The 24,601-nt window shown below is 40.4% G+C and overlaps 1 protein-coding gene across 1 annotated transcript in view; it reads right to left on the bottom strand.

The window, feature by feature from the left end:
- The window catches only part of eys (eyes shut homolog), a 388,659-nt gene that overhangs the window by 268,516 nt on the left and 95,542 nt on the right, over positions 1-24,601 (bottom strand). The window lies entirely within an intron of this gene.

Here is a 24,601-nt window from a genome sequence, read left to right as displayed (position 1 = left end):
TCTTTATCATGACAGATCACACGTTCAAATTGGAAAATTAACACAGAAGTGGCCTAAACAAAACAAAACAACGAGGACCTTACAAAATAGATCAGATAAGAACAGAAACGACAGAACAAACATTACTTAACTATAAACAACTTTGCAAACCAATTCATTACGATTTACACCCAACTTACTTTCAACTAACTGATACACCACTCATGACACCACAACTTAGCGACTCGTGTATCATCAATAATTCAGAGTTTCCCCACTTTGCTTGGTCATTCACGTATTTCAAACTTGTAATTTCCAACTCCACTTAATGGGCACAATAATTTGCACTAACTTGATACACAACGGGACATGACTAAGCTCACATCTGATGTTAGCATGTAGGTAAGCTAACTGCCTTATAGTCAGGTAAGAAAATAAAAACACTGCACATTCAAATATTAGGTGAAATGACGCATGTTCACTATTTCTTATCAATTTTTTTTTCTGTTTTTGAAATCTGCATTTGACAACTACCTTAGAATATACTGTATCCCATAATTTTATGTTTAATGCTAGCATATGAGGAACATTTGAAACAGCTGATCTTAAAGTGTTTTCATTAAACACATCTTATTCTAAATTATTCCTCACATAGCTTATATATTTTTTAAAAAAGGTAGAAAAGCTAGAAGGCGTGAAGTGGAGGAAAGTGCAGGACTCAAATTTTCTGACATTTTATGCTGCCATAAATGCTTTCCAGTGCATGGTCACGCTACAAAATGACTATCATTAGCTCTGTCACAGGCTAAGGCTGCAGGAGGCCCGTGACTAATGCTGGGCCATCAGCACCATCGGTGTGGGCAAATTCTCATCATTCCTCAAACTGACCATGGAACCAATGTCTACCTCTCCCCATGTCATAAAATCTGACAATTATCCTGACTTCATTAATAATGCATAGCAGTCCTCGGCCGCAATCAAGGTTTAATCAGCAATGTGTCTCACAGGTACATTGACTGAGCCAAGAAATTATCGGCAAATTGTAAGGATTTATTTCCCCCCTCAACTTAATGATATAAATGACTTGGGGTAATTTAGTTGGTTTAACAAGCAGGCCAACGTTATCAAACCAGAGATGCTGTTTGCATAATGTGGCTGCTGCAATGGTAACAATGCAATTAATCAGCGTTATTGATTCTTGGGTGCATTCAGATTCAATCAGGCAACAAAAAAAAAAAAAAAATTGCTAATAAACTAAATAAATAAAAGAATGAAAATACAATTAAATTACTAGATCTAAATGGATTAGCACAGGTTTGCACAAATGCTTACCAGTGGTGTTGTGTGTAATTTCTTCCGATGTTAAGATATTTTCTCCTGTCCCTTCTTAATATGCATACGATTTAGGGAGGATTTCCCTGATAAGTAAGCCTGGTTAAAACCAGACCCAGTCGTACCCAGACCCAGGGTCTGGTTTTAACCAGGCTTACTTATCAGGGAAATCCTCCCTAAATCGTATGCATATTAAGAAGGGACAGGAGAAAATATCTTAACATCGGAAGAAATTACACACAACACCACTGGTAAGCATTCGACTCAGTCGTAACTGAGTTAACTTGCAGAGCAAATCTACATTTGCCAGAAGTTTGTCTGGGTTTTCCCAGGCTACTGATAAGTGTAAATACTGTGGTCTATCAAAACATTGCTTACTTCTTGACCATTTCCATACCTTACATTCCTTGCTTAATAATGCCTTAAGTATAGGGCGGAGCTATGCAAGTGAATGACAGGGAGAGTGTTTCCGGAATTATATTTTTAATTCGTATTAAAAATATATATATATCTTTTTAAGCTCTATTTGATGCCTAGAGGAATAGAAATTCACACTTCACCTTTAAATGGACAAACTTGCCTTACATTGAATCAGTAACTGTAATTTCATACTCATGTACAATTGAAAATCATGATTCCTTGCAAACAGTTCCCAATATTTTTTTCCCCCACATGGATTCAACATGCACTGAATCAAATCTAACTAGTTTGATTACATTTCTGTGAATCATTAGCAAGCACCCTTATAATAATTTGAGTGGCTCCATTCAGTCAGTGTAGTTTGACTAATGTGCAGAGCAATTGTGCAAATGACTCATTGTGCAAATTAAATGTTTAATCATTTTCACTGCAACTGCACTTTTATGACACCACAACCAGATTTAAACCATAACATCCAAATGAAAAAATAATAATAATTATTATTATTATTTACTGACTAGAAACTGCATTGAATCTCATCTGAACACTTGCACGCACACAAACAAAAGAAAATAAATACATTGGACATCATCATATTAAAGGGATAGTTCACACAAAAATGAAAATTACCCCATGTTTTACTCACCCTCAAGCCATCCTAGGTGTATATGACATTCTTCTTTCAGACGAATAAAATAGGAGTTATATTAAAAAATGTCCTCCACTACGCTTCCAAGCTTTATAATGGCAATGAATGGCTGTTTCTGCTTTGAAGTCCATAAACCTACATCCATCCATGATAAAACTAAAAGTGCTCCACATCGACTAAAATAACTCAGGCAGATGGCCGCACGCATCGACTTACGACGAAAGAGTAACGCTTGACCTGACGCAAGACGCATTGATCAACGTGGAAGCGCAGAGGATAGAGAAAAACAAAACACCAGTCACAAATTAGAAGTCTAAAACAAGATTTTTAAAAGAGAAATGTCGGAGGAGCTTGAGTTTGTTGCCCAGCCCTGTTTGTTTGAACCACAAGAGGCGTCAAAGCTTACGCTACTCCTACATCCTACAATGTAGAGAGTGACTCTTTTGCTCTTTTACTCTTTTAGTTACTCAAAAGTTACTCTTTTGGAGTAATTCGACTTGCGTAGGCCGTCTGCCGGAAGCTAGTTATTTTAGTCAATAAAGTTTTAAATATGGATATTTTTCTTACACAAACGCATCGCTTCACTTCAGAAGGCCTTTATTAACCCCCCAGAGCTGTGTGGATTACTTTTTTATCATGGATGGATGCACTTTTATGGACTTCAAAAAAGAAACAGCCATTTCACTGCCATTGTCAAGCTTGGAAGACCCAGGAAATTTGTTAATATACAGTGCATCTGGAAAGTATTCACAGCGCTTCACTTTTTTCACATTTGTTATGTTACAGCCTTATTCCTAAATGGATAAAATTCATTATTTTCCTCAAAATTCTACAAACAATACCCCCATAATGACAATGTGAAAGAAGTTTGTTTGAAATCTTTGCAAATTTATAAAAAAATTAGAGATGCACCGATTACAATTTTCTAAGCCAATTCCGAATTCCGATTTTTCATGAGTTTTGACCTGCCGAAACCGATTTTAGCTGATTCCGATTTCATTTTTTCTAACCACTTTACAGCAAACACATTTATTTTCTCTCTTTTTTAATAGAACATTTTACATAGAACATAGAACATTTTTTGAACAAATAAAATAAAATAAAACTATATAAATTATTACTCCTGGTGTGGGAAATTCACACATATCTAAATGCAGAGTTATGGTATGGAAGAACCCTTTTTTATTTCCATATATTCAACAAAAAAAAAAGTGATATATTTACTTATTTACGAAACTAATCTTCTTTATGAAAACAGGTAATGGCAATAAAATAATATATAAATAGCAAATAAAAATAAAATAAAATAAATACAGCCTTGCAGTATAAAGATGTTTCTCAAAATACACACACACACATACACACACACACACACACACACACACATACACACACACAGCTTATTGCAATCACTTGTACATCAATGGCAAGTTTTATTTCGCAAACAGTTCTTCTCTCATCTGCCACATGTCCAGCCAGGCTAAACAATCACTTAATTGAGAGCGAGCAGCGCAGCAAAAATAGACTCTGCGCCAAAACCCCGCTTCACTGCTGCTCACGCGACGCTCCTGCTCGACGCTCACGCACTGCTCCTGCTCTCGGTGTGAATGCACTCATTGATAAACATGCACGCCGGGGGAAAAAAAACCCTGCGCTGCTCACGCTTGCAGTGTGAAATGGCCATAATTCACAAGGTTTCCTACATGTGCGTTCTGTGTGCACGTGTGATGCTGATTTTGGGCGATGTTAATCATGCAGCGCCTGAGTGCATTTGACCGGCAAAAAAAAATCGGCATATGTCAGACTGACCGGCCGGTCGCCGATCATGGCCGATCGCGTGAAAATCGGCCGATTCCGATCACCGGCCGATCAATCGGTGCATCTCTAAAAAAAATCAAAAAAAAATCACATGTACAATATACAAAAGTATTCACAGCCTTTGCCCTGACACTCAAAATTGAGCTCAGGTGCATCATGTTTCCACTGATCATCCTTGAGATGTTTCTACAACTTGAGTGGAGTCCACCTGTGGTAAATTCAGTTGATTGGACATTATTTGGAAAGGCACACACCTGTCTATATAAGGTCCCACAGTTAACAGTGCATGTCAGAGCACAAATCAAACCATGAAGTCTCAGGAATAGTCTGTAGACCTCCGAGACAGGATTGTATCGAGGCACAGATCTGGGGAAGGGTACAAAATAATTTCTACAGTATTGAAAGTCCCAATGAGAACAGTGGCCTCCATCATCCGTAAATGGAAGAGGTTTGAAACCACCATGACTCTTCCTAGAGCTGGCTGTCCGGCCAAACTGAGCGATTGGAGGAGAAGGGCCATAATCAGGAAGGTGACCAAGAACCCAATAGTCACTCTGAAAGAGCTCCAGCGTTTCTCTGTGGAGAGAGGCACATGACAGCCCGCCTGGAGTTTGCCAAAAAAGGCACCTGAAGAACTGTCAGACCATTAGAAACGTCTCGGTTACGTATGTAACCCTAGTTCCCTGATAGGGAACGAGACGCTGCGTCAAGCTGTGGGAACGCCTCTGCGTGTGTGCGTCATGAAGCACGTATGGAATCAGTCCAATGGAGAGACGGAACGTCATAGGCGGGTGACGTCATCGGCCAGGAAACTATAAAGCACCCCCAAAATACAAGCGCGACAGCTTCTTATAGGCCTGAAGGAAGCGCTAACGGGCATGCTGGGAGTATGGCAAAACGACGCAGCGTCTTGTTCCCTATCAGGGAACTGGGTTACATACGTAACCGAGACGTTCCCTTTCAAGGGAACTCGAGCTGCGTCAAGCTGTGGGAATGCCATAGGAGCAAATGACCGTCATGTGGGAACTAGCGCACAGAGGACGAGAGCACCTGCACCCCAGGAGTGGAACTTAAGTCCAATTCATAGAACTTAACAAATGTATGCGGTGAGGACCACCCAGCCGCATCACAAACATCACTTAGCGAAACTCCTGACAACAATGCTTTAGAAGCAGCCATACTCCTAGTAGAGTGGGCTCGTACAGCCAAAGGTGAAGGCTGACCAGCCGACTCATAAGCAAGTGAGATGGCCTCAACCACCCACTTGCTCATTCTCTGTTTAGACGCGGGACACCCTTTCCTGGGTGGTCCAAAGCACACAAATAACTGTTCTGATTTCCTCCACGGGGCAGCTCTGTGGACGTAAGCGTCTAACGCCCTAACCGGGCAGAGAAGGTTACGTTTCTCCTGATCTGATGACACAAAAGGAGGAGGATAGAAAGCCTGCAGCACTGTAGGTCTAACAGCATTAGTAGGGACCTTAGGGACATAACCTGGTCTAGGGTATAGAAAAGCCTTAACCATACCAGGCGAAAACTCCAGGCACGAGGGTGCAACCGACAGGGCCTGCAAATCTCCGATTCTCTTAAGTGAGGAGATTGCAAGCAGAAAAAGAGTTTTGTAAGTGAGAAATTTCTCAGAAACTTCCTCAATAGGTTCAAAGGGGGCCAAAGAAAGGCCCTCTAGTAAATGGCCAAATCCCAAGTCGGCACCCTCGTACGAACTGCAGGCCTCAGCCTCAAAGTGCCACGAAGGAAGCGAGTTATAAGTGGGTGTCTCCCAAGAGAAACTCCATTGAAAGGGACATGGAAAGCAGCTAGTGCCGCCACATACACCTTTAGTGGGGAGTGGGATAACCCTGCAGAGAAACGCTCCTGCAGAAACTCCTGCACTGCACCCACTGGGCCGTTAACTGGGTCCTGCCGGTGTTCTGCGCACCAAGAAGTGAAAAGTTTCCACTTCAGGGCATATAACTTCCTCATGGATGGAGCTCTGAAGTGAAGGATGGTCTCAACAACCTCAGTAGAGAGACCAGATTCTATGAGCTGGGCCTCCTCAGAGTCCAAGCCCACAGTTTCCACAACTCTGGGCGGGGGTGAAATATCGTACCGCCCTCCTGAGAGAGTAGATCCCTCCTGATCGGAATCTCCAAGGGAGAGCCGTCCAGAAGAGATATTAGGTCCGCGAACCATACTCGGGCCGGCCAGAACGGGGCTACTAGAAGTGGGCTGACCCCATCCCGGCGAACCCTCTCCAGAACTCCTGGTAGCAGAGCAACCAGGGGAAAAGCATACAGACGTGACCTCGGCCACGGCTGTACCAGAGCGTCCAACCCCAGAGGGGCTGGCTGACTGATGGAGAACCACAGATGACGGTGCGTTGTCTCCTTGGAAGCGAATAGGTCCACCTCGGCGCGACCGAAACTCAACCAAAGGAGCTCCACCACCTCGGGGTGGAGCCTCCATTCCCCCGGCCTCGGCCCCTGCCTCGACAGGGAGTCTGCTACCACATTCAAATAACCAGGAAGATACATAGCTCTCAGAGACCGTAACTTCCCCTGGGACCACAAGAGGATCTGACGGGCCAACTTGTAAAGTGGACGCGGCCGCAGGCCCCCCTGATGATTTATATACGAGACCACCGACATGTTGTTTGACTGAACTAACACATGATGACCTCTGAGGTCTGCTAGGAAGTGTTTCAAAGTTTGGAACACCGCCAACATCTCTAGACAATTTATATGCCATGATAGATGATGGTCCTGCCACAGACCTTGGGCTGGACGACCACTCATGACCGCCCCCCACCCTGTGAGGGAAGCATCCGTCGTTAGCGTTACGCGACGACAAAGAGCCCTCAACACAGGCCCTTTGGATGGGAACCAAGTTTCTATCCACATGACCAGAGCACGAAGGCAGCGCCGCGTGACTTTGATCGTGCAGAGGGGATTTCCCCTCGGGGAGAATCCCTTGGTTTGGAGCCACCACTACAGTGGTCTTATGTACAACAGGCCGCAAGGTATAACGTTGGACGCTGCTGCCATCAGACCCAACAGTCTCTGAAACTGTTTTACAGTGAGTAGCTGGCCTAGCTTTACTTGTTTCATGGCTGAGAGAATCGAAGCGATGCGGGTCGGAGAAAGTCGCGCCCGCATCGAGATCGAATCCCAAACGACACCCAGAAAAGTGGTCTTCTGAGAAGGAGATAATACACTTTCCTTTGCGTTCAGCCTCAACCCCAACTTTCTCATATGAGCGAGAACAACATCTCGATGCTGAAACGCCATCTGCTCTGTCTGAGCTAAAATCAACCAATCGTCGATGTAATTGAGGATACGAATGCCCTGAAACCTCAGGGGCGCTAAAGCTGCATCCATGCATTTCGTGAAAGTGCGGGTAGATAAAGCTAGGCCAAATGGAAGAACCTTGTACTGGTACGCCTCGCCCCCGAAGGGGAACCTCAGGAAATTCCTGTGTTGTGGAAGGATGGAAATATGGAAGTACGCGTCCTTCAGATCTATCGTGACAAACCAGTCCTCGGATATGATTTGTGACACGATCTGCTTGATAGTGAGCATCTAGAATTTTAGCTTCCCTACCGAGCGATTCAACAGGCGCAGATCTAAAATTGGACGCAACCCCCCATCCTTCTTTGGAACGATGAAATATCGGCTGTAAAAACCTGACTCCAACCTGGGAGGAGGAACCCGTTCTATAGCCCCCTTTTGAAGGAGCGCTTTCACCTCTTGTTCCATTACCAGAGCCTGCTCGGGGCCCACCACTGTGGGCAGAACCCCTCTGAATTTTGGTGGACGACACCTGAATTGGATAGTATAACCCTTTTTTACTGTGTGCAGAACCCACTGAGATATTTTTGGAAGGCTTTTCCACTCTGCCAGAAATACTACTAAGGGTACCAGTCTCTCAAGACTGGCCTCTGGTGTAACTTGAGCAGCAAACACAGCGCCCTGTAACGGCGCACCGGCAGGGAACGACTGGCTTAACTGCTCTGAGACCCTCCTCAGAGGGGGCGAGCGTCCCTCGGGAAAGCGCTCGCTGGGACCGTCTGTGCCCCGGCATGAAGGCGGGGTTGGCAGAACGGGCCCCTGAGGGCACCGAAGAAGAGCGGGCACCGTGTAATGCGGTGAACACCTCTCTCCCACGGCAGGGACCACCCTCAGCATCCTGACGCCAGTGGCGTCAGGACTTCCTCTTTGCCGAAGCCTTCTTAGCCATAATAACTGTCCTCAGATCAGTTTTGCCAGAAGACTTCGGCTGAGAGTGCCGCGTCTGGTCCCACTGTTTGGAAGACACTCTGCTTCTGTTGCGCCCTATGTGAGGAGCTGACTGACGGCCTGGACTGCTCCCGCCCAGCAGTACCGGGGACATGAATTTTAAGAGGCATAAATTTCTGAAACGCTGCCGACTGTTTCTTCTCTTCCTGAAATCTATCTATGACAGTATTTACAGGATCACCAAAAAGACCATGAGGAGAGAGCGGAGCGTCCAAAAGAAAAGTTTTGTCTTTTTCTTTCATACCAGAGAGATTTAACCATAGATGCCTCTCTGCGGCCACCAAGGCTGCCATAGTACGGCCCATTAGCTTGGCCGACTCCTTAGTGGCGCGCAGAGATAAATCTGCAGCCTGACGCAGTTCGCGAACTACGTCAGTGCTGACCTCTTGAGTGTCACTCACATCCTTTAATAAGTCAGCCTGGTATGCCTGCAAGATGGACATCGTGTGCAGGCACGCAGAGGCTTAACCGGCCGCCGAATACGCCTTACCCACTAAAGCTGACGTACTTCTAAGAGGCTTAGAGGGTAAAAGTGGTGCTTTAAAAGAAGATGCAGCTTCAGCAGAAAGATGACTAGCAAGCGCCTCTTCTGCTTTGGGCATCGCCCCATAACCATGAGATTTAGCCCCCACAATGCTCCCCAGTGGAAGTTTGAGGGCTATAAACACGATAAGAGACCGGCTTTTTCCACGATCTCGAAACCTCTGTGTGGAGATCAGGGAAGAAGGGCAAGCACCGGCGTGGAGGTTGAGAACGGGAAGGCAAAAATCTCTCATCTAATTTAGATTTTTCTCTAGACTCCTGCCTAACAGCTGGCCACTCGATGCTTGATTTAGAAACAGCACGAGTGAGCACCTCCATAAGCTCCTCACTTTCGGGAGAGCGAGGTGGCGAATCATCGACATCTCCCGCATCCAGACTAACAACATCCAGATCCTCAGAACTGGATAGTTGCAGTACTGGGGCCTCAGTTCGGGGGGAAGAAACCGCAGAGCGTGCTTCCGAACCCGAGACTGAGGCACTGGATCTAACAGGTAAGGGCTGAGATAGGGCAGAGCCCGTCTCAAGCCCCGCTGTTAGATCCATCTGCGATCCTCACGAATGACGTCGCCGCTCAGCCTCGGCATAAGCGGGACCCGATCCGCGGGGATCGTGAACCGAACCACTCTCCTCAAAGAGTGATCGACGGGAGCGGAGCGTTCTAAGAGGCAAACGCTCGCAATGCTCACAATCAGCCCCCTCGAGAGCTGACTGGGCATGCTGCACTCCCAAACAAACAACACATAAGCTGTGTGTATCCTCGCTCGATAAATAGCGCGAGCAGGGAGGAACACACTTCCTAAATTGTTGTTCGCTCGCCATTGTCTCTCAATATAATATATATATATATATATATATATATATATAGTTTTTTTAAATAGTGAAACTCCGCCTTAGTGACAGACAAAAACAATTGAGACAGATCCACATATAGCGCTTACTGAAGGCAAAGAAGCTGTCGCGCTTGTGTTTTGGGGGTGCTTTATAGTTTCCTGGTCGATGACGTCACCCGCCTATGACGTTCCGTCTCTCCATTGGACTGATTCCATACGTGCTTCATGACGCACACACACAGAGGCGTTCCCACAGCTTGACGCAGCTCAATTCCCTTGAAAGGGAACAGAATTCTCTGTTCTGATGAAACAAGGATTGGCCTGAAACTCTTTGGCCTGAATGGCAAGTGTCATGTCTGGAGGAAACACTATTTATTAGCAAGGTAACTTAGATCAGCAGTTTAAGACATTAAATTCGTAAGCACATAACACAAGAACAATTATCTTTAAAATACAAACAAGACTTTGATTATTCTAACACATAAAACTAATATCGAACACAAACACACGCACACTCACATTTATACGAGTTGCAGAAAGAAAGATGAGTGAGGAAAGAATGAGTTTTAAGAATGAGATAATGAAATCCCAAGTTTCTATATGCACTTATAAGACATGACTTGAACTAACCATCAATCATTAATTTAACCCTTCTATCGTTTCTTAGGCTAGGTTATTACATTTATATGAAAGCACCAGTTCAATTAAGAGTCTGGAGGCTACTTGCTTGTCTTTGTATTCCTATGGGGATTCCTTTTGTCATATAAAAAGGGGTTTCCCGGGTTTGTTGATTGGCTGGCGTTCTCCTCGTGCCTGGATAGATGTCTTGGGTGGCCAATCATGTGGTGTGTGTTCCATTTGAGGATGGATGGAAAGTCTTTGAAGTTGGAAGCAGGCTTTGCAGTCGAATCGTTTAACCGAAACTTTGCAGCAAAACTTAACTTAGAACCGAGACTCTCAACGGAAAAGAAAAGAAAACTAAGAATAAGAAAGAAAAGTGAGAAAGGTAGTTAGATGGCTTGAATGAAGCTGTTTAACCCATGTTCTTCTGATCTTGATTTGAGTTCTTTTGTCTGCTCGTCTGTCTGGTTACTCCGTTATGGCTTCTCCATGACTTCTGTAAATCTTCTCTAGCGAAACTCTAAGGCTTTGTTCAGGTCCTAAGAATTTAAACTCAAATATTTGTCCAGCCTCCTGGATGAGTTCTGACCAATTAGGCACTGTCTTTATTTGAGAGGGGGCATTTTATTCACCTCTCATCGTAAATCATGTGTTATCTGTGATCTCTTTACTCTCCAGTTCTAGCAGAGAGTACAGAGGGTACAGTTTAGGCATGATTCCAGGGTTGAATATTTACGACCAGAAATCCTGATGTGTGGGGGGAACCCCGAGGAAAAACGCATGCAGGCTCTGGAGATTATCACATGAAACAAAACAATATCCAATCAGAAAGCGAGATGATGGAAGACGGAAGCAAGTCTTTTTTTTATTGAATTTTCAAAATTACAGAATTCAATATCAAGTTCTTGACACATTTCTTTTACACATTTGGTAAGTATAACTTGGAACAACAATAATTTTAAAAAAAGAAACTTAAAAATAAAGGGTATCACAAACATATGTTCCATTCATATAGCAGAAATACAGATATTTGGGCTTTTCGATTTAAAAAAAAAACTTTACAGACTCTAAATATATTTTAAAGGCTGTTTTAAAATGAGAAAACTTGGGTTTTGAGTTACTCCATTTAGTTTGATGGATATAAAATTTTCCTAATAACAAAAACAAATCGATAACGATTGCACTGATAGGAAACAAGACACACTTTCATTCAAACATCTAATAGTTAAAACAATTACATGACTAATATGTGATCTAAGCATAATAGACACATATATAGGTTGTTGACACAATATATAATTATGTAGTTGAACGATGTTTGATTATAAGTCCGTCAAGAATTGTTTTGGGATGATTTTATGTATTTTTATACATAAAGTCTCAGTCTCTGTGGTTTTAAAGCAACACCAAGTAACTTTTCCACTACGGTCGCCCTAAAGGTTGGAAGCGGAATTGTCCATTACCGCTGTCGTAAATAATTTAGCCTACCGCAGCCTACTGTCGCACGCGCACGCACATGCTCTCTGTTTATCCAGCACCGGCTTTGGAATCAACAATGGCCACAGACAAGGTAGAGTATGATGCATGATTTTATGAAAGTATGATGTATTGCAACATCACAAACGAGCAATTGTAGCAATTGTAACGCTTGCCGTAAAGCAAGTCAAATTAGTAGTTTTCTTGTCTCATTAGAACTACAGAAACGTGACCCAATCTGGCAATCTTACATAGCATGGATATATCAGATAAAGGACCTCAAAGCTGTGGCAAAAGTGCATTTCACCATGTCACGACTTGATGAACCACTGAAACGATTTTGGAAACATTATTTTAAGGTAAAAAATCTTACTTCGTGTTGCTTTAAGAGAGTTCAACCTTAGGGTTGTTCAGAGGTCCTTAAGAACAAGGAGGTCGGTTTTAAATCCTTTGTCTTGGGATCAAACAACCTCTGCCATTACCTTGGTGGGTCCTAACCTGTGCCATCAGTCTTTTCCACACTATCTAACGTTGACAATGTCTTCATTTAGTTGGGCTCATCCCTTTGAAGCTTGCATGGCCATAAAGTTCTTAGCTGGGGGTTTTCATTGGTTAGCGTAGACTGGCTGGAGCTTGGATTTTATGGTTCTGGATTGGTGATTTGGGGTCTGAGATGTTGAGTTTTGTGTGAAATTATGCTTGAACAAATCATCTGGAAGATTCATTTGTGTTTGGCTCGCCCTCAAATCCTACACCTTGCCAATAGCATCCCTACAGTGAGGTATGGTGATTGCAGCACCATGCTGTGGGGATGTTTTTCAGCGACAGGAACTGGGAGGCTAGACAGGATCGAGGGAAAGATGAATGCAGCATTGCAGAGAGACATCCTTGGTGAAAACCTGCTCCAGAGCACTCTGAACCACAAAATGGGGTGACGGTTCATTTTCCAACAGGACAACGACCCTAAGCACACAGCCAAGATAACAAAGGAGTGGCTACGGGACAACTCTGTGAATGTCCTTGAGTGGCCCAGCTAGAGCCCAGACTTGAACCCGATTGAACATCTCTGGAGAGATCTGAAAATGGCTGTGCACCGACCCTCCCCATCCAACCTGATGGAGCTTGAGAGGTTCTGTAAAGAAGAATGGGATAAACTGCCAAAAAATAGGTGCACCAAGCTTGTAGCAGCATACTCAAAAAGACTTGAGGCTGTAATTGGTGCCAAAGGTGCTTCAACAAAGTATTGAGCAAAGGCTGTGAATACTTATGTACATGTGGTATTTTTTTAAATAAATTTGCAGAGATTTCAAAAAACTCCTTTTACGTTGTCATTATGGGGTATTGTTTGTAGAATCTTTAGGACAATAATGAATTGAATCCATTTTGGAATAACGCTGTAACATAACAAAATGTGGAAAAAGTAAGCGCTGTGAATACTTTGCGGATGCACTGTAACTGCATTTGTATTCCACTGTAAAACTGCGATTGTATTCGTCTGAAAGAAGAATGTCATGTACACCTAGGATGGCTTGAGGGTGAGTAAACCATGGAATAATTTTTCATTTGGGTGAACTATCCCTTTAAGTCACCTGTACATATTCTGCTCTCCACACAATTGCATTCTAGCAGAACCTGATTTATATCTCTTTTGATTTATCTCACAGAGATGGCTGCCAAAGTGTGCACAGCAGAACAGAGTCATTACTACAGTCCCCTTGGTTAGTTTAATCCCACAGGCAATTAGGATTTGTAGGACTTTGTTTTCCACTCAAAAGAAGCTTTACAGGGTTGTTATTGATTCTGAAAGCTCCGCGGGCACACACAGACTCAACCCACTGGATCATTTAATCATGTTTAATAAGAGGCAGTCATTGCCTCTCTGATTTATTGCATTAAGCAAGCCAGTGACAAATCCAGGGACAGCCCAGGTCAAAGCAAAATCATCTTCCCACTGATACACATGCACTCAGATTGGACCACGCACACACACGCACGCACGCACACACACACACACACACACACACACACACACACACACACACACACACACACACACACACACACACACACACACACACACACACACACACACACACACACACACACACACACACACACACACACACACACACACACACACACACACACACACACACGCGTCATCTAAAATCTATTTATGCAACAGTTCAAAAGTTTGGTGTCAATATGACTTTGTTTTGTTTTAGACTTTTATTCAGCAAGGATTCATTAAATTGATCGAAAGTGACAGTAAAGATATGTATAATGTTACTACAAATGTATAATTCAAATAAATGCTCTTCTTTTTAGCTTTCTATTAATCAAAGAATCCTGAAAAAATGATCACAGTAGCAGCACAACCATTTTGAACACTTGTATAAGAAAGGTTTCTTCAGCATCAAATCAGCATCTTAGAATGATCTCTGAAGGATCGTGTGACTGAAGGCTGGGCTGAAGGCTGAAGGCTTTTTTTTACTGTGTTTTAATCAAATAAATACAGCCTTCAAAATCTGACCCCAAACTTTTGAATGGTATAATATTAATCTGGAGACTAAAATAGTCCCTGGATGACCTTCTAATTCCTCCAAGATCTTGAAGTGTGCATTCGATGAACACTTTACTATCCCACGAGGCCACGGGAGAGGATTTATGAATGGCACTGAAGCGCTTGAACTAACGCTTGTCGGTCACATGACAGTAACAACATGGTCGTTGTAGTACGTCCAAATTTCATTCATACTACCCGTATTTATCCTATATAGAACATCATTTTTTTAACGGTCACAAAGTAAATTCAGATTCAGATTTGTATCTAGTTTGCGATTTCAGGCTCAACGTAGTATTCAGAAACTAATTTGAAAACTAGAATGTAACTATAGCGGTACTCTCTGCCTCAGAAGCTCATAGAAACAACCATTAGCAAGTCAGAAACTAGTCTGAGTGCTCAAGGTTAAAAACCTTTGTGTATCTTCTTTAACCATGAAGAAATGTGATCCTATTAGAGCTCTGCAGGAGACCCAGCATGTTATACAGGGAGGACTTTGTCAGTTCCACCTAGAGATCTGTCATGACTGAGAAGCCTAACAACACCGTCACCACAGCTCTGGAAGCAACACGAGGGATTACAGCCAGAGGGGCCCTTCGTTATTGTCAGTGCGTTTTAGATAACAGGTGTACACATCGTGTAAGAAGGTTCACCCTCAGGATTACACTTTTACAGATGAGGGTACATGGTTTCATTGGAAAGCCATCTGATTTAACGTAGGTAGGGGAACGACGATACAACTGATTCCCTTTAAGTCCCTTTAAGGCAAATTAGTCAACTCGCCAGCCATCTTACTAACATCTCTGCTGTTTTCTATACAGGCATAAGAAGAGCTCCTGTATAGCTGAAAGACTAAGTGCCCTATCATACACCCGGCGCAATGCAGCTCCAGGTGCGATGCAAGTGTTTTTTGCTAGTTTCAGCCCGACGCAGTTATCATTTTCACGTCCTGTGCCACGTTGTTTAAATAGCAAATGCATTTTCGCACAAATGGGCGTGCTGGTCTGAAAACGAGGTGTGTTCAGGCACATTTTTGACGCGTTGCTATTTTGAGGCAACTGAAATAGACTGCGCCATTGACCAACTGAAACCTGCTCTTAAGTCAATGGCACAAGTAATGAGTGCATATAGGTGGGTCCACAACGCGTGTACACTTTGTCTCGTAGATGGTCTGCTCGCGCGGTTTAACCTCGCGCACGAGCAGATCCGTTTCTTCGCTAGAAGCGTTCAGTTTTTCCGCTTTCAAATTATGCCATGTAAATAGACACTGGCTCGTTGTAGGGAATGGGAGATGAGAATCTGATTGGTTTATTGCATGTTATGCCCAAAACACACCCATTACTCATTAAGAGAATAGGGACATCCCTTTTAGACCATGCACCGGGTGTGCCGACCAGTTTTCCCGTCATTAAACTAGTAAAAGTGGATTCGGACATGCCCTAAGTGCACTTGCACAGTGTGCTTTAAACCATGCGCTTAGATCGTTAAAATAGGGCCCTAAAGCTGGTTTGTGGTGGGCGTTCTTGCGCAATATGGCTGCCGTCGCATCATCCAGGCAGAGCTGCCACTCTCACGCATTCGCCGTGACACTCACGCAATTGAACCTTTTCACACGCTCTCACGCCACACATCCATTTTCTCATGCAGAGAAAAATCGCGGACAAAGAGGACACTGACACCGACAGAGAAGGGTAACTTTTAATATGGAACAAATTCTCAGCTCTCAGATTCTGTCCATATTTTTACGAGATTCAAACAATAAATACCGTTTAGGTGCTTTTAAATGTGACATCGCTGTAGCGCCTCAGTTCAAATGGCAAGTGATACAGTAGCCTACAACTTAGTTTCTTTTGTTTTACACCCCATTACCATTTTATGAATTTGAAATGTACTTTATCACACAATAAAAAATAAAAAAAACATGTTAAACATGCAATCATTTAAGACATTTCTCCTTATATAGAACATTTTTGGCATAAAGGGTTATTTAAAATTCAGTCAAGAACCCTGAGGTTCCATATTAAACCACATTAAACTTTACACCAATGAGTGTATCAAAAAGGCACACAACTCCAATTTATGCAGCCGCCATATTAGGAGTTGCAGTTTCTTCCATTCATTTTCCCATGAATGGTCCATCTACTCCAACTTATACTGTCTCTATACACAAAATTAATCATGACACAAGTGATGACAACCATCAAAATGAGGTAAGAAGCCTTTAGCAGATACATTATGAAACAAGTCACCTCATTGTAAGATCAAACCACAGTCGTATATTAAAATTGTCTCAAAACTAACCTATCATGTAGTTTAAAATAATTTAAAGTGGTGTAAATTCTGCATATGCAATGGATTTATGTGTACCACTAAAACATCATAATGGCAAAAAGTATCTATGAAACATCAACACTTCTGTCGTCCTTGAAGAAGTGTATATGAGGTTCTCATTTGCATAGGACATCACTAGCAATCGCTCAGACATGTCAAGAATAAGTGGCGGTAGACTAATGAAGATGTGCTTATTGATATAGTGGCATGAAACGCTTTAAAATAACTAGCAACAAATGAAATTCACATTAGCTGCATAAAATAATGATGCAAGGTAGCCCAGCTCTTTAATCTCCGACAATTGTGGAAAATACCACTGGTCCAGGCAGTTCAGACAGTCAAGGGAAATAATGTGTTTGAAGCTTTTGCTATTAATATAAAGGAGACAAATTCCTTATAATAATATAAGGAAACAAACGTTCCTGTCTTGTCAGACTTTGTACTATGCATGTAGCATGCACTCATCATAAAAACTCTCATTTCCCTCTACACTTATGGTCTTCGGGGTCCAGTCGGAGCGATTGTATTTTTATTTATTTTTTAAATACAAATGATATATAAATTTTTTTTATTTACTTCTGAACTATTCATTTATGCTGTGTTTTGGGGAGATATGTGGTACTATTTTACCTATTTAGCACAAAATTACTCAACTATACCATTAGCTTGCATATGAAATATTACATTTTTAACTTTTTTGTCTAAATTAAACACAAATGTGGCAGCGCACACAGTATATATATATATTTTATTGTAAATAAAGCGCAAAAGAAACAATGAGCATACAGTTATGTTGTCAGTAAGTCATGACATTATGAAAAAATACCATAATTAAGTGACTGGTAATTTGTGTTAGCTGGGAATGATTTGAATGCAGGTATGATGTTCATTCTATTCACCAGGAGCCGTTTTCATATGTTTCATTAACAGTTCATGTAAGTATTGTTTATTTATCATTGTAACTGTTGTTTCCGTTACTCCAAAATGCCACTTTATGTTATTTTGTATATCTTTAAATGACTGTGGTGGCTCATACTTATTAACTGATTTATTAATAAAAACTAGTTTGGGATTTCCTTACATTTTAATAAAATGTTTTCATCAGTATTAGTCCTATTCTTACAATATGTTTGTTAACTAAAGTGGGACAGTACGGTGTGTGTATTATAATTTATTTATTATAATATATATATATATATATATATATATATATATATATATATATATATATATATATATATATATATATATATATATATATAGTGATGAAAGACGTTAAAGGTGACAGGAGAGGCGATGATCCAAATGCAAATTCATTTAATGAATAAACAAAAACAAATAAAAACGAGAGCGTAGAACCACGAGGGAAATCTAAACCATACAGCAACAGGCCAAACCAATGACTGACCAAGAACAGGAGACACACAAGGGGTATATATACACATGAGGCTTACAAGGTAATAAGGGGAACAAGAACCAACTGAGGAACCAATCAAGGAACAAATCAAGGTGAAAAACTACAACTATGGCACGAGATAGAAAGTGAAACAAAATTTCAAAGACAAAAACAGAGATCATAAAATATATTTATACATTTTGATACACACACACACACACATGTAGTGTTTCCATGTTTTATGGGGACTTTCCATAGACATAATGATTTTTATACTGTACAAACTGTATATTGTATTCCCTTACACTAACCCTACCCATAAACCTACCCATCACAGAAAACTTTCTGCATTTTTACATTTTCAAAAAACATCACTTAGTATGATTTATAAGCTGTTTTCCTCACGGGGACCAAAAAATGTCCCCACAGGAACAAGGATTTCAGATATTGCCTGCCACACACACACACACACACACACACACACACACACACACACACACACACCACACACACACACACACACACACCACACACACACACACACACACACACACACAGACACAGACACAGACACACACACACACACACACACACACACACACACACACACACACACACACACACACACACACACACACACACACACACACACACACACACACACACACACACACACACACACACACACACACACACACATTACATATATATGGGACCATGGGAAAATGTGGGTGCCATGGCCAAACCAATTGAGAATCATTTATAATATAATATAATATAAAATAATTCATATGATATAATTATTTGGTATTATCCTGAACATTTAAACTGACCATCCTCACAAATGCAGGTGATATTCTTTCTATTCTCTATTTCCCCACATTTCAGAGTGTTTCTGGCTCAGCTGAGGTTCACTGAGGTTCACGTCCCCAGAGCAAACCTTCCCTCAGAAGCCTGAAATCAGGACAGGTTAAGACTCCCAGAGATGCATTTCACTTTCTTTTTCTACAGCAATGCCAAACAGAACAATATTGCACTTCTCCCATTTTAGGCACCACTTTTTCAAATTTCTTGAAGATTGTTAGCAGAGCTGCAAAACGGCACATTTCCAGGGGATGTTAATGGCTTTATATGTTTTGTGAGTAGAAGACACCCTTTCTGACTCAGATTTATGAAGCCATCGATTCCTCTGGCAGACTACCTGCTGGCCTGTATGCTAATAGACTGAATCTGCACATAAAGCCTTGTTGTGCCGATCTATATCACATTGCAGTGCAGATACAGTGTCCACATGCCACTGATAGACGAGCATGTCGATAACCTTTGTTATAAATAAAACACGCCCATATGCGGTAATATTTGATCAATACCCGCTGGAAGCGTGGCAAACTGATGCACAATGCCAATAATTAAACAAATTACAGTCTTAATAACCTCAACTGGCAATGAGCATCAATGAACATGTTTACATTCATACCAATACGCTTAACTTCCAAAAATCAACTTATTGAATGAACTCGTTGTCCTGGATCACATGGAAACCAATAACCCGGCAGCACAAGTAAACCACGTTTCCAAGTCTTTATTAATAAATCAGTTTATTCCCTGGTAGTGACATCAAAACCACACATGTATCTGTAATCATGTATCTGACTCAAAGTATTGCATTTGTTATGTGAGATGTTAAAAAAAAACTGTGTTGGGTAACTGATTACATGTAATCTGATTTACATAATCAGATTTCAAAAATGAAGTACTTGTAATTAAATTATATTGTAGATTATATTCTGTAATTTAACCATGTATTGCTATGTCTTTGGAAGGATTTTTTTTCTTTCAAACTCGTTTTTATTATAACTCTTTATTATTTTAAAATGTTATTTTAAAATGTTATTTTAAAATGTTATCTTTTCACGAATCCCCTGCAGTTCCATCATGAACCCCAGTCTGGGAAAAGATGGCAATGTTTAACGCACTTCATGTTGTTGATAAGAAATAATGGAATACACGATATTATTCAATGTGAGATATGAGTTAGATCAAATGTAATCTAAAAGTAATCATAAAGTAGTCAGATTATTACCTAAAATATGTAATGTAATGGATGTTACTAATGTAATTTGGAATGAGTAACTAACTACAATTTGGAAGTAATCTACCCAGCACTGTAAATAAATAAGCAGTATTTTGACTGTGCCACTTCTACTTGGACTGCATGAGTTAAGAACACATTTTTTATAATTTCTTAAGTCAAGAAAGAGTCCTCCTCCCCTACCGAGAAATGCTCGCTCTGTCTGGATGCGCTTATATCTGCAGTAAAGGTGCGCTTACATTTACCGTTGCTCAGCAAAATTTTGTAGGCAAAATCCAGTCATTTCAATTCGAAACCGCTCAATCTGGAGTTTTACGTGAGGGTGAAAAAGTTCCAAGTTGGTAATGTGAATTTTCTGCGCTGACCAACAGAAAGCTGCTTGGTTTGAAAGTGACATCTTTGTGATACATCAATATACAATGGAATTTTTTTTACATTTTTGCTGAAATATAGCTAATGTGACGCACCTTAAGGACACTTTCCTAACACATAGCCAGACATGCGCACTTCAAGCTGACAGAACGCAGGATAATGTGTTTACATGCTGGCCGAAAAATCTAGCTGTGTCGATCAGAGTGTGTGCATAAGCCATTTATGACTTTACTTCCATAAAGAAAATGGAGTTAATGTGTTTACATGACCACATGCATTGTCTGATTAAGTTGTGTTAAGACGGTGCATGTAAACATGCTCAATATCATAAATTCAGCATCTTATTATATTCTCATGCATTCAATCATTATCAAAGTCGAGGAAGTGAGAGACTAAACACATCACGGAAACACCCCAGGTAACATGTGCCCTTCTGTGCTGACTATCTAGCATCATTTCTCCTACACAACCCCTAAGCATGACTCATCTGAAGTGAAGTTAAATCAGATCAAAAAAGACAAGCACTGTCACAGCTACAAGATCCACTGTCAGTGTTCTGAAAATCATTATAAATCCTAAGCGTGCGAATGCATAAATCAATCTAACAATCTCTTCAACTGCCACATGTTTGGAAAAAGAGTCATTAATGGACAGCCAGCACTTCTGCCAAAACACGTAAGCGGTATTTAACAACCAATTGTGCGTGCAATTCACCGAGAAGTTAATGTAGCATGAAGGAATGTCACACGTACAGTGCTGCCTTTTCCAAATGGGATTTCTGACACATTCCAGGGCTGTGAGCTATTCTCACTCCAACAAAGCAGCCAAGTACCAAACACTCCAAAAATACACACTTTTTTTTTCAAAAAGCCCACTTCAAGGGTGTCCAAACTACAGCCCACAGGTCATGTGCAGCACCTGTTCTGGTGCAGCCTTAAAAATAAAACTTTACTTTAAAAATAAAAAAAGTTTAGAATTTCGCTATTGAAAAAAATTGTATTGACCACACTTTCCTAGAACGTGGAAAATTTGGGGGGTTGAACTGTTATGTTTGGAGGCTTCATTGAAAAATAATTCATATATTCACAAGGACACGCAGAAGTGTGCACTAAAATTGACTTTTTGCTTTGAAAAAATAGTACCATTCAACTGTTATTGTTTCAGTTTCGTGTTCATGGACTTTTAGTTTGTTTATCGTTGGTTACCATGGTTTAATCACTCACACCAGTTTGTTTTAATATATTTACAGTTTGTATATGTTCATTGCTCTCAGTTCATTGTCTGCTGTTTGATGTGCATAAGCACACTGTTACGTTGCGTGTTCTTGTATTAGATTATTCTATTTTGTTCTATTTCGATTTTGTTTAATAAAAGTTTACACTGCTAGTAAATCTGCTTGCCTCTTGTTGTTTTCCTGCCTGATATGACATAACAACAGTTTGAGTTGGTACAATTTGTAACAATGTTTTTGCAAGATGTCTCTTATGTTCACCAAGGCTGCATTCATAGCAAAAATACACTAAACAATAAGAGAAACAGTAATGTTGTGAAATGTTAAAATTGAAAATACATGAAAATACATCTAATGCTGAAGAAACATTTATTATTATCAAAGTTGAATACAATTTGCTTCTTAATTTTTTTGTGGATACATGTGATCTTTTTTTTTTCAGGAATCTTTGATACTAAAAAGTTAAAAAGAACAGCATTTATTTCAAATAGAAATCTTTTGTAACAAATCAAATGTCTTTCGGTCACAAATGATTAATATTTTTATTCAGCAAGGATGCATTAAGGTAATTTCTTTCAAATGATTATTGGTATATAAAAATGATTATTTAACAAAACAAAAAATTATATAAAGCAAGTAACGACAAATATATTTCAGTCTGATGTTAAAGGATACACTGGGTGCTTTTGGCTATTGTCCAAGTGTCAGACTGTTGTTCCCTAAAAGGTCAATTTATTTTATTTCCTGACAGAATAAAGCACAACATATGATTAAAAATTCTGTTTTAAAAAATCTGCCGTTAAGATAACTTCCTTGGTATTTACCCACTCTATAAGAGAGAATACATGTTTCAGTGACTTGCAATGCCTTTTGCAACAGAACGTAGACACAGACTACAAGCAACATCGGCCAACAGCTCACCTATCAAGGCAGTATTCTGAGAAACCAACATTTTAATTCACCGGATGACAAAGCCCATTAAAATATAATTGCATACATACCTCCATGCACATACAAGTCTGCTGAAGGATTATAAGAACAAGCATTTGTATTTATTGGTCTTCTGAACCGTGAGGGTAATGAGAACACGTTCCCTCTCAGGGGCGAGTGGCATGCCAAGAGAATATAGATGTGAAATAATTAAACAAAAGACCTGACATTGCTGTTCACAGAGGATGCCAGTAATAAAATGTCACAATGCACTCAGAGGAGAGAAATACAATAATTATATGAACATGAATAGTACCATATATAAAGCTATAAACATACAATTAACACAAAGGCTTAACAGAAAGAAAAAAATAAAATAAAAACATCCTGCTAGCATGGCTAGCTAGTCATTCAATGTTTTAGTGCATTCAAGAACACAATGATAATATCTCCTGCTATTCTCAAATGTATGGGAAATGGGAAAATGATGCAAATGACGCTTTGGTATGCACACAGGATCATGAACAAGATACTCATGCGTCCTTTCAGAAAATGTCAGTATAAATATAATCTTCCATTATGTGCACCATAAGTTGTTCTTGGTACTGTGAATAATGCTTACCATCAAATAACGGCATCGAATCACCATACTCTCATGACTACCTCTTATCTAGAAATCAGTCGTGTCCACAGCATGGTGGCAGCTTATATACTTTTATTTTCCTGGGGGCTATGATTCAAACACTTACCGAGGGATTATTGAGACTGCACTTATTTTCTGTCATTTCCTGACATGCAATACGCATACTTGTCAGCTTTGTAGGAGGATGCAGAGACTAAAACTAGCTCCATTCTTGCCAGAAAGCCCACTCAGTTCACTCAACCTGTTGCAGCATCAACGGCCCAGCAGACAGGACTGAGATGAAAAATATTTGTTATTGAGAGTATTGCACATTTTATAATCTGCATTCATGTTAAGGTTCTTCCTAAATTGCGTTTGTGCTGCACTGTTTTTTTTTTCTTTTTAAATCATTGTTCTGCCTTATGGCACCATGTCACCTAAAAATGTTTCAGTGATTTGTGTTATATTAAGTTTGCATAAAGAGTTTCTGGATTATTCTCAGGAAGCAGTGCATTTCCTATTATTTCATAGATTTAATTAATATATTTGGCAAATTAATTTCATTTTAGAATAAATGTAAATGCTAATCAATTAGCATTGTTTTTTTGTTTTTTATCAGAGTATCGGACAATTAATTTGCATGTCTGCATTCATCATTATAGTTTAATAGATTATATGGAATTTAAGGTAAGAACAAAACAGGGAAGGGAAGAACAAAACACTAAACTTGGTGTGACAAATCTGACAAATTATTTGGCAAAAATAGGCAAATACTATGCGAAAAAAATGCATAGAAAAAAAAGCTAACAGGAATCATACATTGACTACAAAATACATCGACTACAATCAGTTATTAATATTTAGTTGGTTAGCTCTTCTTTTTGCATGTGTGCAGAACTTCTTTGCATGACAGATGGTCAAAAAGTATGTCATCACAAATAGTTTCATTGAAGTTTGCCAATTGTTTTATCTGTATTAACGCAGTTTAGGGTCCAATTCTGACTATTAACTGTTATTAGCATGCATATTACTAGGAGATTGGCTTTTTTTAGTATTTATAGAGCACATATTAATGGCCATATTCTACATCCCTTAATCCTAC

The sequence above is a fragment of the Siphateles boraxobius genome, unplaced genomic scaffold (genome assembly GCF_051911475.1).
Source record: "Siphateles boraxobius isolate OS27281-9 unplaced genomic scaffold, OSU_SipBor_1 20, whole genome shotgun sequence".
Lineage (NCBI taxonomy): Eukaryota > Metazoa > Chordata > Actinopteri > Cypriniformes > Leuciscidae > Siphateles > Siphateles boraxobius.
The sequence above is the reverse complement of the archived record's forward strand: the minus strand, read 5'-3'. Positions and strand labels throughout refer to the sequence as shown.